The sequence below is a fragment of the Rhipicephalus microplus genome, chromosome X, assembly GCF_043290135.1.
Source record: "Rhipicephalus microplus isolate Deutch F79 chromosome X, USDA_Rmic, whole genome shotgun sequence".
In the NCBI taxonomy this organism is placed as follows: Eukaryota; Metazoa; Arthropoda; class Arachnida; order Ixodida; family Ixodidae; genus Rhipicephalus; species Rhipicephalus microplus.
This window is the reverse complement of record NC_134710.1, coordinates 376,443,313-376,458,457: the sequence shown is the minus strand read 5'-3', so window position 1 is coordinate 376,458,457 and position 15,145 is coordinate 376,443,313. Positions and strand designations below refer to the sequence as shown.

At 40.4% G+C, this 15,145-nt stretch overlaps 1 long non-coding RNA gene and 1 pseudogene across 1 annotated transcript; one reads left to right on the top strand and one right to left on the bottom strand.

The window, feature by feature from the left end:
- LOC142775385 (uncharacterized) lies at positions 1–4,846 on the top strand (annotated as a pseudogene).
- Positions 4,847–11,990: 7,144 nt separating this feature from the next.
- Positions 11,991–14,327, bottom strand: LOC142777312 (uncharacterized). Its single transcript, XR_012888028.1, has 3 exons — positions 14,166–14,327; positions 12,641–12,700; positions 11,991–12,097 (listed from the first exon to the last, which is right to left on the bottom strand). It is a non-coding gene; the product is annotated as an uncharacterized LOC142777312 (long non-coding RNA).
- Between the last annotated feature and the right edge of the window lie 818 nt (positions 14,328–15,145).

Genomic DNA, 15,145 nt, shown 5'->3' with positions numbered 1-15,145 from the left:
ATGAACACCTTTCCTTTCCCTCTTGTTCACTCTAACATCAGTCTCCTACACCCACAGTCACTTTTCAAATCCCACATTTAAACTAGGTTATGTGAGGCTATGCCATTATCTATTTTCGTCCCATTTTGCTTTACTTCCTCCTCGCTTTTACAGCACTTCTCCTCAGTCAGGTAAGTTTTCAGGAATACTAAATCACGAAGTTTTTCACATGCCGTTTGACACCTAATGAGAACATACACTGAAAGCTTTGCTGAGATCACTAGAAAGAGAAAAATCACTAGTTTCTTTTGCTTGGGCAAGTGCCTGCATGACCTGCCTCTCTAGTTCAGCATTGCGATCAGTGTTTTGAAGGAAGAGCCATTCATTGTCTTCAGCAGCATTAAGCATTCAGCTCAGTCGAACAAAAGTAGATGTGTTGCCTTAAAAAAATTTCTGTATTTTCAGATTTCTTGCTAATGGAGACACCTTCCGAAGTCTGTCATTCAACTTTCTGACAGGACGATCCACGGCAGCTGAAATAGTAAGGGAAACAACCGCCGTGCTGTGGCATGTTCTCCAACCACTGTACATGAAGTTTCCTCAAACAACTGGGGAGTCGAAAAGGGTAATGAGAGGACCGTTCATACTAGATTTTTTATTTTAGTGGCTGATGTGTATCAGTGGCATATGAGGATTGCTGTGGTTTCATCATTTTTCTTTGAAAAATACATTCACAAGCAACTTATCTCATTGAACTTTTCATTAACTACATTAAGTAGTCTAAATTGAGTGCTTTTTTTTTCAAATGAAGAAGTCAGTGTTCCTCATGGCCATGTAACGTGCTGCAGTTACAAAAATAATCAGAAATAAGTTATTCCTCTCAGTCCACTGGAATTATGCAAGCACTTGGCCACAGCAAGGAGAATGATAAAGTGGTTGCTTGGTAACAATAAAGCATCAGCAAATGAGTGGCTGGAAGTGCACTTCTTTGTGAAATGACAACAGGAAGTATACACTCAGGTTGCAGTAATGGTAAAATAATTTGAGCTCGGCTTGCAAAGTATTTCATTTTCAAGAGTAGTACGTTGTTACTTGTCAAATTCATTTACAAAATTGCTATAAAAATTGCTTGGCGCCCATTCAGGTAAATGACTCTGATGCAATAACTGCTTTTTGAATATTTAAACATATTCAAAATTTAATTTCATTGGTTCTGTGCTGGTACGTAATATGTTTAAAGCAATTGTCCTATTTTAGTCCGACAGTGTGTGTGTTGAATGCTGTGAATGCTTCAATTATCTGCAAGCCACAACTCAGCTCCAACTAGGCATCTGCATAACTTTATGTTTAATTGTCATATTTCATGTTGCATTCCAGTGTTTATCATTGAACAAGCATTTTGTGCCACTGAGTTCATTTATATTGATTTTATTTTTGTGGCTCTTTCTTGATGGATCTAGATTGCTGCAGATATGGAGGAATTTTGGAATTTTCCTCATTGTTTGGGAAACATAGAGGGAAAACATGTCATCATTGAATGCCCAAGGAATACCGGTTCAAGGAACTTAAACTACAAGACAACCTTCAGTGTTGTTTTCCTTGCAGTGTGTGATGCACATTACAGGTGAAATTCTTTTTCTTACTGGCCTTATCAAGCAGTAATGACAACGAATAGGCAACTTGGTTGAATTTCCTCTCATGGTAATTCTTGACCTAATAATGTGGACTTAAGATATCATAACAAGCAGATTGCCATACTCATTCAACATTATCTTCAATGGTGTTACAGTCACTTACGTTCATGCTAAACTATGGGGTTCCACACTTGCATTATTACTTACACTCATAAATATTCATAACGATTTCTATTTGTTCAGATAGACTTTATTAATAATAATACTGTTATCCCTTCCCTCTCTCTGGTACTCATTACCACTGCCACTGGCATGCCTTAAAACCTGTCGCCAGAAAGCAATGTTGCATCTACGACAACACCATCACTCGCTCTTTTTTACACCTACTAGATGAGTGAGGAGGAAGTGAAGTCTGGGTGGTGTGCTGTATAACTATGTCTACTAGATTTTCTTTTTGGTTCTCCCACTGCGTGTTTTTTCCCTTTTTAGCGTGAATATGGCAACAATAATGATAAGGAAGTGAAGCCTTTGGCGGGGAGGCTATGCCTCATTATAAGACGTGATTAAAAGAGAGCAAAGTAGGTACACACCAGTGTCGGATATCACACGTCTAAGTGGAAGGCTTCAAAGTTTCGGTTGCTTGGTGTTTAATCTTTCACATGCCTTGACATCACACAGACACATACATGTAGCCTTTCACTTACATAAAAGCACTGCGACCACAGCCCTGGTCAAACACATGACTTGTACGCAAACACCCACATGTAACAAAAAGGTGGATCATCCAGCACAATATTTACGGTATTCATTTGCGGGGTGACCACTAAGCTTAATAAACTTTTCTTGTACACTGTATGCTCATTTTTGGAGGATAATTACATTCTGCAAGTTTTTACCGATGGCCAGTACATGTACTACTAGACTCGCTATGGAAAACCAGTCCTTTGCACAAAGGGAACAATATGTGTTCTCATACAGCATTACCTATCACTGTATTCCAGATTTACATACGTTGACATGGGCCACTATGGAGGCGAAGGAGACAGTGGAGTTTTTTTAAGGTCCCGTTTGCTGGATTGCTTCAACAGAAGACTGTTTGGAGTTCCCCCGCCAGCAAATGTGGGAGACATAGGACTTATACCCTCTGTATTAGTAGGGGATGAAGCCTTTCCCCTGAAGACTTTCATGATGCGACCCTACCCCCAGCGAGGCAAGTTTCGTTGTGCATGTGCAGCACAATTTCTTTCTTGATGATGGACAATTATACAAATACAAAGAAATTTCTTATAGAAGATTCTACAAAAAAAATAATATAGAAATTGAGGTAACAGTTCATAGACACTACACAAGTGAAATGGGAGTAGTTAGACAATATCTGCACTACTGAGGCATATAGTTACTGTAAACTATGCGGAGAGATAGGAGTATCAAAGGTAGCGTATACTTCGGAAGTGTGCAACTATGCATACCAAAGCAGACTGCAGGAGCTGAGTGTATTTGTCATGTCATTGAGTGGCTCTGCAGAAAGGCCTCATACATTTGTGGGGATTCTTAATTGGGCTGTATTAAGCAGATGTTGATGGTAGTGTAGTTGACATTGTCAGTGCTTTATCAAATTTTGGAAAACTGACTTGTGTTTAGCCATTTCAATGATATACGCAACATTTTGACCTTCTAGCTAGTACTTGTAACATATAAAAAGAACCAATTCTTGAGAAAAAGGGCGGCGCAATCAAATTTCGAAAGTAAAGCAAGCATGTTGTGGCAAAGCATCGTCCCAATGCTTTGCCAGTTCGTATGTGGCAGAGGTTCTCGAAAGTTCTCGTTTGTTTTGTAGGTGCTTGTATGACGTGTGTGCGAGAAAGCCAGCGAGAGCAGACGATAATCAGCATGACATGCTTCACAGCCTTGTGTAGCCATGTGACCAAGCTACACAGCCATGTCACATGCTAATTCTGCGCCTAGAAACCGAAACCGAAAAAAAGTCCACATAAAAAATGATATTAATCTATTTAGCGAGAATAAATTAACCTTGATGAGTATATCATGCTTGCTGGAGAGCAAATAAAGCGCAAGCCATAAAAATGGTGGCAGCAATGCAGCTTCTGTGTACTGCTTAACTGCTTGCAATATCGCAGCCAGAGTATTACATTACAAGATGACAATATGTATAAAACTCCTGCCGAGTTCTTACATTCAGTGCTTGTGCTACGTACACATACACGGAAAGTTGTTTTCACAAACATAAAGCTTCTGCTTTGCACTCCAATACCTGCTGTAATGATAAATGATAACTCATTATTTTTCGTTTGATGTTCTTATGTGCGTTTCTTTGCTTACTTAATTTTCTTTAGAACTTCAGAAGCACCGGAGCAACCCTGCACAGCGTGCAGAGTACCTTCAGAGGGCCACCTTCAATTACACCTGAGCCGCGCACGCCGCCTCATTGAAAATGCATTCGGCATTATGTCAAGTCGGTGGCGGATTCTCCGCAGAACCTTTAGGGCCTCAGAGACCACCACCGAAGACATCATCCGGGCATGCGTCGTGCTGCACAATTTCATGCTCCAGGAGTCGCCACATGCAAGGCTGACATATAATCCACCAGGCTATGTGGACCATGAGGACTGGCAGGGCAGCTGCATGGAAGGAGCTTGGAGTGACGGCGACGATGACCCTTCTATATTTAGGGAGCCCACTGCGTCTGGCTGTCACTCCGCTAGGTAAAATTTTGAACACCCTACCCTGTATCTTTCATACGTTTGGCACTATTATGTGCAATTCATTTTCTCAAAATAAGGTTTTTGCTGAAAGGCATCTTGATGTCGCAGTCACACTCTTTCTTACATCTTAATTTTAGAAAAGTACTGCCAATATTTTTGTAGAACTTGTGTTCTAATTTGCAAATGACAGTTCAGAGCAAATGTCAATAATTCTGTTCACTTTTATATTGTGTGCATCTACTTTGCAGAGTGGCGATAGATGTCCGGGAGAAGCTCGCCAAATTCTTTATGAATGAAGGCCAAGTTCTGTGGCAAGAGCGCATCGTCACTCTGGCAGGTCAGCGGGTAAACTGAAGCCTGAGTAAAGGCAGATACCCTTTATATCACTTGTTGTTCAAATTGTATCGTCAGTATATATTGTATTGTTCCTCCTTAAAAAGAACGGGACATCGTTATAGCCTCAGTATGGAACTGTCATCCATCTTAATTTGCTTTCTTCCCAACTTTATCCTTCTTTTCTTTCCTGCTCCGGCTCTCGTGCTTTTTCTTCTCCTGTCCCAGGGCTCGTACCACTTCACCTAGGGCTCATACCACTTCACCTTTTCCGGTTTCTTGTAATTACCCCTACTGGGGTAATATTTGCAGACTTTTCCAATTGAAGCATATTCAACCGATCCACGTTCACCAGTGTACCAGACAGTCTTCAAATTCTATTCTGGGTGGCTGTCTTGGTCACAGAGTAAGGACCGTAAAATTTGGCACTGTCATCTCTTATTCCTTTCCTCACTAGTACGAGGTTGGTGACTTGAATGTCTGGCATGTCTGCTCGATGCCTCTTGTCGAAATTTTTTTTTTCATTCATTTTCGGTATCTCTCCTTCTGTGATTTTTCTTGCCTCTCCTCAATGATCTTGATGTTTTTTAAAAGTCCCAACTCACGGTCTGCCTGCAAAATAGGGGTTTATACTGAAAAAACGTACTGTAGACTGCGCCCAAAGCCACTTGTATAAGATCAATTATGATGTATCACGGCGGCTTCCAAAGAACATTTCCATCCACCAGAAAAACTATCGTACATCTTGATGTACTGTTTCACGTCCCGTATGGCACGTTCTGCCTGCCCATTCGCTGTGGGAAGGTGTGGAGCACAGAACTTGCATCGATATATTGTGATCCCGAGCCCATCTTGCTAGCTTTTCGCTCTTGAACGCAGGGCCCTTATCGCATACTATTGACCGCGTAGTCTTGAACATGCCTTTTTCGAGGAGGCCTATGATGCTATTTGCATCTTCTTTTCCTGCTTGTGCCACGACCATCCTCGTGTATTCATCTATGGTCAGAAGAAAAGCTTGCGTTTTATTGACTCCGCCTGTTTCTTATTTAGTTTGGCAAAATCCAGGTGAACTACTTTGAAAAATACGTTCGAGTGGCAAGGTCGTATCATAGCATCCGTGGGCTGTTTAAACTTGACTTTGTGTACTTGACACACATGGCAGGAATTAACGTACTGACTGACATCTTTCTTCATGTGAGGCCACCAATTTGTTGTAGGTGCACCGAAATCCGTTGTGTCCTTCAGATTCTGGGCTATCGTGGTACAAACAAAGGACTCTGGAAACAAGTGTTGATGGGACTTCATAACATCTTTCAGTAAAAACCAGTTGTCCGGAGCCTTGCAACAGCTTCACTTAATTGATTTGTTCGGATTTTTCTGTGTTGCTTCGTACCATCAACCTTGATAGAGCATCTGCATCGGTTAAAAGTGACCCTGATCGGTGCAAGATTGTAAAGTCGAATTGCTGCAAATAATTCACCCATCTAGCAATACGTCCTTCAGTTTGGCTTATATTCAAGAGATTAGTGAGGGCCTGGTGATCGGTGAACAAAGTGAACTTAGTACCTTCCAGGTACAAACGGAAGTACTCAGTGGCCTTCAGAACGGCCAGGACTTCCTTTTTTGTAGTAGTGTAGTTAGTTTCAGATGGCTTAAACGTGTACCTGTAGTAACCCACTACAAGTCGCTTTTCTCGGCTGGATGCTTCAACATATTTTTGATACAACACTGCTCCAGTCCTATAATGTGATGCATCAGTGTTCAATTCAAAGGGTAAAGGGAAGTCTGGTAGGCATAGGACAGAGTCGGAAGAGATTCTGAGCACCAAGTCACGGTAGACTCTCTCACATTCGTCACTCCATTCAAAGGGAACGTCTTTATGTGTTAAACATGCGAGATATCTAGTTTTGACAGCAAAGTTCTTAATGAAAGTTCGGAAATGTCCTGCCCATCCCAAAAACACACGCAGTGAATAGACGTCATATGGTTTCTTCAACTGGGAGATCTTCTCAACGAACCCTTGTTTCGTGCTTTTGGTGTTTCCATCGAAGACTCATTTAAGAAACACAACTTTTTGTTGAAAGAATTCACTCTTCTTAAAATTTACCTTGAGAGGTGCCAAGCTCAAGGCGTTTCACACCTGAGACAGATGGTCCTGATGCTCAGCGTTTGTTTTAGAGAAGACTATTATGTCGTTTATGCACACATTACAGAAAACACCAAGGAATAGCTTTAGCACGTGATTCGTGATCTTATGGAACCATGCTGGCGAGTTTTTCTAACCGAAAGGAAGCCAGTTATGCTCGTAGAGATCGGATGGTGTGATAAAAGCTGTGCACATTTCTGTTCTTTGGTTAGTGGGATCTGCCTTCCAATTGCGGTCAAAAGTTTCTTCTTCCACTGACTCCAGAAGCCACCACAGTTTTCCTGAATGCACATTTCATACCACTTGAGCACAACACATCTGCAGTAAAAACGCATGTTAGTGATTTTATCATCATCAGAGAGCCACCTGTTTTTTTAGAGGCATATTCATAGAACTCAAGCAAACTTTCTGGATTTGAAGAGATACCGTCGAAGGCATCAGGCTCTACGAATTTAGGCACCGGTTTCTCATCATTCAGAGAGCTTATAAAGGATGTCATTATTTTGATCTGTTGCATAATCTGTTCATGTTGCAGCTGAAGAGCCTTCAAAACGAGACTCACCTCTTTTGTGAAAGACCCTGATCCTGAGTCTCTTCGACGCGCTGGTTCAAGAACTAGGTTGTAGAAGGTCGCCACATGAAAGTTCACTTTTACAGCACCTTTCCTTTGTAGTTTAGTAGCTTCCACAGCTGCCTTTCCCACAACCAGGTTTACAAGTTCTTCCGAGCATAGCTCACGAGGTAGGTCCACCGCTGCTTCATCTTGAACTTGGTACTTCGAAAAGATGATCTTGTCCGTGGAGGTCTCGTCAACGAAGAACGTCACCCACTTTGGCTTCGATGGCCTGCTACGCCAAAATAATGTAGTGTTTCAACTTAAAAGAACGGAGCAGCATGATAGCCTCAGTAGAGACTGGCGTCCATGATTCCCAACTTTATCCTACTGTTCTTTCCTGCCCCAACTTTCGTGCTTCTTCTTCTCCTGTCCCAAGGCTCATACCGCTTTATATACATGTACCTGTTTTTCTTAGCTAGGATTCTTTTTTGTTCTCTTTTGTTAAGTTGTATGTCGCCATATATATGCTTGTTTTCCCAATAAAATTTATTTCTGAGTCAGCACCCGTACTGTGTTTATTCTCGTTGTTGTGTGTGCGCCGTATCAACCAAGATTAACACGTACCTACTCACTCAAGCTTTCATTCTTATGAAGATGCAGTTGTTTTATGCAAGCAACAGTTCTATTTTAATAATCTACATTCTATGAGAGTCTACAGTATAGGTTCACTTTGAACACAAATACATGATACTATGTTTATCATACAATCCTAACAAATTGTCTGTGCTATTGTGTATCGTAACATAATATCTTTCAGAGCTAATTGTTATTTATATACAACGTGACAGACGTATCCCAAATAAGCATTAGAGAAGTGCCATTGATACTGCCTATCCATGCTCTGGCAGTTCATTTTAGTGTTGATCAGAGACTGTTAAGCAGGAAATGTCCGGGCTTGCCTTTCTAGCCACTCACTGCCAGAAAAGCAAGCATGGAACACATTTTTTGCCTGCTGGTATCATGTAGCACAAGAGATATCTTTTTACCAGCTGGCAAGTGACCAACAAGCTCTCACGCACTACATTAAAGAATGACGTCTGCCATAACTAGACCTTTCCTACCAATTATTGCGACAAGAAAAACTTCAAGGGATCATTTTTTATTGTGTAACATGTATAGAAGCATTTCTGTGATGCAGTAGTGAAGTAGATGTATCAATGGTTCACTCATGTCTGTTGGCACTTTGTTCGTAAACATGTCTTTCTCCGCATCAGTAGCGCTGCCACATTGCTTTGACATGAAGATCAGAATGTGCTATATATAGGTTCATGAGTGCCCTACCAATAGATATAAATGTTTACTTGTGATTACTATGGCTGACCTTCTCTGCTATAGAAAAGTTTTGCACAAGGACTAATTCACAACTCAATTTTGCAAAACATCAATATGTTGATTTATTCATATGTGAGAGAATTCATACGAATATTGCAATGAAGCATCAATGTGACTGCACAAATACAAAATATTGCATTGAAACACAATTGAAATCACAGAAATGCAAATGCTGCACTGAAACATAAATGTGACTGAATAAATACAAAACATTGCACTGAAACACAAATGTAATAAGATACAATGTGAGCTTATTGTACTTAACATTGACACAAATGGCATACGAAAGGAACAATACAGTATTTGCATTTTACCTCTGACTTTTTCTTTGTTTAAGTGCTTTGAGTGCGACTATTTGACCATATAAATTCCAAAAGTGCCCTTAAAAAAGTCAAAGAAATACGAACATTGAACTGAAATGCTAATGAGCATACACAAAGACAACAAATTGGACAGATTTTACCGATGTTGATGTTCCATTAGAAGCAGTTCCGAAGCTTGTACTTTCCATAATTCCCGTGGGGGTTACAAGCGCTCCTGAAGAAGCTCGCGTAGACACTAGTGCCAGATCTCCATCTAAATATTACTACGGAACTCTCTGGTAGAGTACAACTTAATAAATATGCAGAGGCCTCATCTAGGTGACCAAAGCACAGCAGCTGACCATCTTTACCACTAAAGAAGCAGTCGTTCTCATGCACTTTTCATTTTCCAAAACCGGGTATCCCAGCCATCCAACCCATGACATCAGTCTAAATTTCACCCCCATTGGTGAAGGCTTGTGGCCTTTGAGAAGTAAATGCTACAGACATCTAAAGCTGTACCTGACTATATTGTTCGGGCTCTGCCTAAGCTTAGTGATGAGTGTACTGCCCGTGCAACAAAAAAGGTCCCCATCGAGGAAATCATTGACAATAAACTCTAAACGGCTTATAAATAAAGTACACGACTTTTTGGAACGATTTGAAACAAAATACCAAACACGCAGAGGGACATCTATAAAAACAATATCGCAACCTTAAAATGCAAACCTACATTCGTAGTTCTTTTGAAAACAGGCAAAAATGCCCGTGGTTTAAAACACATCTGAAAAGGAAGGCTCCTCACCAGGAAGAGGCTTCATCACAAATCTAATGGGACAAGGAGCTTCCATCAGCAAAATAAAAACAAGAACCCATCGAGGGAAGTATTCAATGACTATAAATTATGAATTGCTTATAAACAAAGTGAGTCCCTTTTGACAATAATTTTAGAGAACATAGCAAACACTGTGGAAAATCGATAAAACATTAGGAAAACCTCGAAAATTGAATCTATACTCGTGATTCTTGTGAAAACAGACAAAATTTACCCATGGTTCTCAAAAGACAACAGATCAAAGCACTTTCGCAAATCTAGTAGGACAAGCAGCTCCCGCTAATCATAAAATCATTATTGCCAATGTGTGAGACCAGCAAAAACTGGATTCTTCTAGTTTACTCAGCACTGCATACAAACCCTAGACAATTCTGGAGTATCGTTGTAGCCGATGGTCGCACACTAAGTTACGCTTATTAATGACGATATTGAACTAATCAAATTTCAGCGATGCATAACAGCCACTGATAATTACTTCTTGACTGTTTTCACTGTCACTAAAGGCTCTGAATTTGTTTTATTTCTACATCTGAAAACCAAATAAGTGTACATATTTTATCAAAACTTATTGATAAGTTAAAGGGGTACTGATACCTTTTTTAGGGGGGAAGTTTACTCTGCCATACAAATCTCCTGTATACAGAGACTGCTTTGAGCAAGTGTCACACTCAGCAAATGCTGATAAAGTATTTCATTTTCATGTGAAACTTGTTTTTCTTGTGTCTAATCTACAAACATTGACACAAACTTGACGTCGAGCTACAGTACTAATCCTGGTGACTTTACGTAGCAGTGTGGCTAGTTGTTATGATGTCGAGCACCAAAACGAAACAAAAAACCTAGCTTCCGCCTCACCTTCTCAATCACCTGCTCGCGCCTTCCAGTCACTATCATTCAGCGTACCCGTGAAGCCAGCTAGTGGACTCTAGAACAGGGTATGCGCACGCGAACGCAAGATATACGCTTGCAGAGGCCAGAGAAATCGTTTGATTTCGAATTGCTACGACAGCTGCGACAGGTGCAGCATACAGCAGACGATTGAAGAAGCGATCAGCATACAGCAGACGATTGAAGATGTATTCTTGTGTGGACAAGAATACATCGCAAACACCTATGCACGCATAAACCACCTGGTGGCACTGCTCGTACTATGCCATGATGCCAGGGTACAGTAGAATCAAAACTAGCTTTTAAAGGCCTGCTGTAATTAATTTTCCGGGACGCACTGATGCTTACCGGTACATTTCCTACGCTCTTGGGGTGTTGGCCTCTCATTTGACTCATAAAACAGTAGAGAAAAAATTTCGTGTCCGTACCCCTTTAAAAAAATAGCATCATCAGCTTTTCACCAATCCCTTCATTGTTTATAACCCTAATCATTAACAAAAGAAGGAGAGTTGAAAGGCTAGTTTTTTTGAACGGATAGTATAGGGGAGATTTTTCGTAGTAGTTACAGTTAGGTGTGACAATAAAAGCCGACAAAAAGGCAAGTTGCTGTCTATAGCAACCGAGCCTGCAACCTTCGAATAAGGCACCTGATGTTGTACTATTTGAGCTAAGGCAGTTGCCCGTCGTGCCATTCACTTTATCAGGTGTATCTCTGCATGTAAACCTGGGATTGCTTGTCAATGCTGCTCGTACCTCGATGGCAACGGCGTGGTTTACAAGCACAGATACATCAATAAAGAGGACGGAAAAGACGGTACTATGATTTGGTCGACCTAATTGACATTAGGTTGACATAATTTCGATAGAATCGCTATATGATGTGATGAATGATTTATAATTGTACACTTGTCCAAATTTGAAGTAATGCTAGTCTCATTAATATGTACTATAATTTCAATCGGAATCCTCCAGACATTCCATTTCAGCTTCATGTAGAAGTTTGTGGATCTCAAAAAGCACCTGTGAGCGCTTTTTCTTCGGTAATGCCTTGAGTTTGACAGCTACAAGGCTTCCAGCTATGTAGCACTCATCGGGCTGCAGTGCTTTTTTTTTCTTTGCGATCGCTTGAATTGAGGTGGAGCAGCTGCCAAGAAGGTCTTTAATACTCGCATCCATGTCCTCACTGTGTGTTTTTCTTTTCCTGCAAAACAAATTTACACTTACCCCTAAGTGCCATCAAAATGTTTGCAAAAAGTGTGGAGGGTGTAATTACCGAGATGGTGTAAAATCTGTGGGTTTCCCGGTGGGCCTGCAGAAGAAACAGAAACAAGGCACAGATTAGAAAAGCTGTCGTGAAGTTCATATGCAAGTCTTGGCAGTTTAGTTTCACATGTTGGCACAGAGAGTGATGCTAAGGAAAGGGAAAGAAACTGATTATTGCCAAGTGAGTGATTATGCTTGTAGAGTATAAGTGTACTAGCAACACAACATTAACAAAAACAGACAATTAAGTTGAATTGCGTGATGCAACCATACATTGACAGCAATACTAAAAGCATGTGATTGCCAACGTGCAATAGGCAGTGCAAGCAGAGCATAGATGACACCTGTCCTACGAAAAAAATTGGAGGCTGCTCATGCAGGATGACTGAAAAGATATGTCCAAGCTGCTATTCATTTGTACAATCAAAAAAAGAATTAAAATGTGTGCTTCCAGTGTATTGTCATCATTTTTCTTGTATGTTATCTATCTCTTCTGACATCACAAATTTGTACTTGCTCAAGCATGATACCTCAAGCTCGAACAAAGCCTAGCAGATTTAATATTCTAAGTCCACATAGGCATTCTTACATTAAAGGCGTGGTAGGTGGCACAGCCGAGCAGTTGTTTATGGCCGTAGCCTGCGAAGACCTGTAAGAACCGTAACAATGATACGTCAGTGACATCTCGCATACTGCATGAAGTCAAACATGAACTAGTACAACATGAAATTGTAATTATTAGAAAAAAGAAACAAACATTGCTAAATTTGCAGTGTAAAAAAGAAACAGACACTTATCTAACCCATGTGATTAGATATTCATGAAAATCAACATACCGCAACTAATACAGTGACATATTCGAGCATCATTTTCATGAATTAAGAAAAAGTAAATGTATCACTTGCATTTATATGTTACAAAAAACATCGTACGTCACACAGCCTAGTCACGCTACACTGTGGCTTTAAACATTCGCTTAGCTGCATGTAGGCTGATGCTCTTATGTGCACCACAATTACTGTCCAAGATTACAGTGTGTTGTTATTATTTCTTCCCACTATATCTGAGTTGCTTACAAGGTAAAAGGAGTTAACACTGTAAATAGCCGCTGTGTTTGCGCCTACTAGTAGAACACGTCAGTTATAGTGTATGTGGCAAAGGTGTATAGATATGCAGGCAACTGCACAGCACAAACCCGAATTTCATTATTGCATTCCCGATTTACTGCTTCCAGCATGCATTTTGCATACAGTTCCCCGTTACCACTGATTGAGAGATTCTGATAAACGCGGCACATTGTTTTCCATGTTACCATTCCACGATTAGATACTGACTGGTAGGCTTTCAGTTGCACTAAAGAAAACAGGTACCAAAAGACTTCCTTGGTAGTCCCTGTAAAGGAGTTCTAGGGCATTTATTTGACGTAAAAGAACATGCTTATAAACTACTCAATGCTCCTCTCAGCATGTGGACCAAATATAGCACTTATAACAGCAAGGATTCACAATTATGAGCAAAAGACAGCCACGATTTGCTTGCTGTGCCGTTAGCAAACTATGTTAGAGGTACAACTGTCACAGGCAGATTTTTGAATGCTTGTTTTGATTGGATATATAAAAACAGCCACTTTTGAAATGTGGCTTACCCTTCAGGGCATTCTTCTTCAAGGCATATCTCTCTAATAAAAAAGAAGTAAAAGAATCAGTATGTACCACTAGTGAAAAAGCATCTGTGCGTGTTGTTTGTTATTTTTTGGCATACAGTGTGGGAGTATGCAGATACTGTTTTTACAAATAAATATTCCAGAGTTCTTCATGTTATTCTTTGAAATTTAATAAATGTTTCAGTGATGTCCAAATATCGCAGCCTACTCAAGAAGACAGCCGGCACTACGTAGTTGTTCACATTCACCAGTTGAACAATTATTGTTCCTTATAACTTCAGACAAGTTCAATAAAAGCTATCCTGCGTTTAGGTTAGCAGCTCAAAAACTTTACTTGTGAGCTGTGCCACCAGCACACAGGTTAGAAGACAGAGAAAGCAGTTATATTTCAGTGTGCTTGGATTAGTAGAGAACTGCTTTTGAACACTGAAAAATATAAAAAGCGACTCACGGAGAAGCATAACTGCAGGATTCTTCACCCTCATTAGTACTGGCATAGCTGCATGTTCAGAGCCAAAAGTTAGCATATTTATAGCAACATAAGCCTAGAGACAAAACTTGGCCCACCAAGAAAACAACTTGAGGCACTTACATTCCGTTTAAAATGCCTTGTTCAGTTTGTGGAGCGTCTTGACTGCTGCAAAGTACAGAATGAAGTGTTGCAATGTTGCTTGGCCTACTGCTGCTAGAGTAGCATGTAAGCTTACACCCATGCACACAACCCACAATGTCTCTTGCAGACACATAAATGTAAAGACTGTCTTATTATGCAAGAATAGAGTATGTATTCATGATAGCAAAAAAGAGTGGATGAAGTTTATATTTACCAATCTTCAGATGTCTGTGGCATGTTGGTCACAGGCTTGAAAATGAGCATTTGCTGCATCAGAATTGGCACACATGATGAATTATAACATTTTTTGTTTAATATAATTTATTTTCATTTCATAAATACGATCATAACATGAGTAATATAAACAGTGTAGTTGGTACATGGGCGACACAGGCCAGTTCTTAAAAGAAGACATTTGCAATGCTGTCCTGACATATTTTAGAGTGAAGTAAGCTGTCTATTTATTGGCAGTAAAGCAGATGTGATTTATTTGCATCCCTGTAGAGCTCCACAAAGGGACAGAAAAACGCTTGGGATCCTGTCCTGAACAGCCAGCTGTTACTTCAAAGCAAGCGATCACTGAGAGGGGGGGGGGAGCGCACCCTCCATCATGTACCTAATACGTGTGCTTGCAATACTCACTCACAATTATGAAATGAGTCGTGCTGTGTCTCGCGACAGTTGGCGTGCCCTCGCCGCCATTGTAGGCCTCACCGCATGACCCTACAGTATGAACCGGTCTGTAGCACGAATTCATTGCAAAAAGTAGAATCGATAAATCAACGTACAACGCTTAATTTACGTAGAAGCACTTTTCA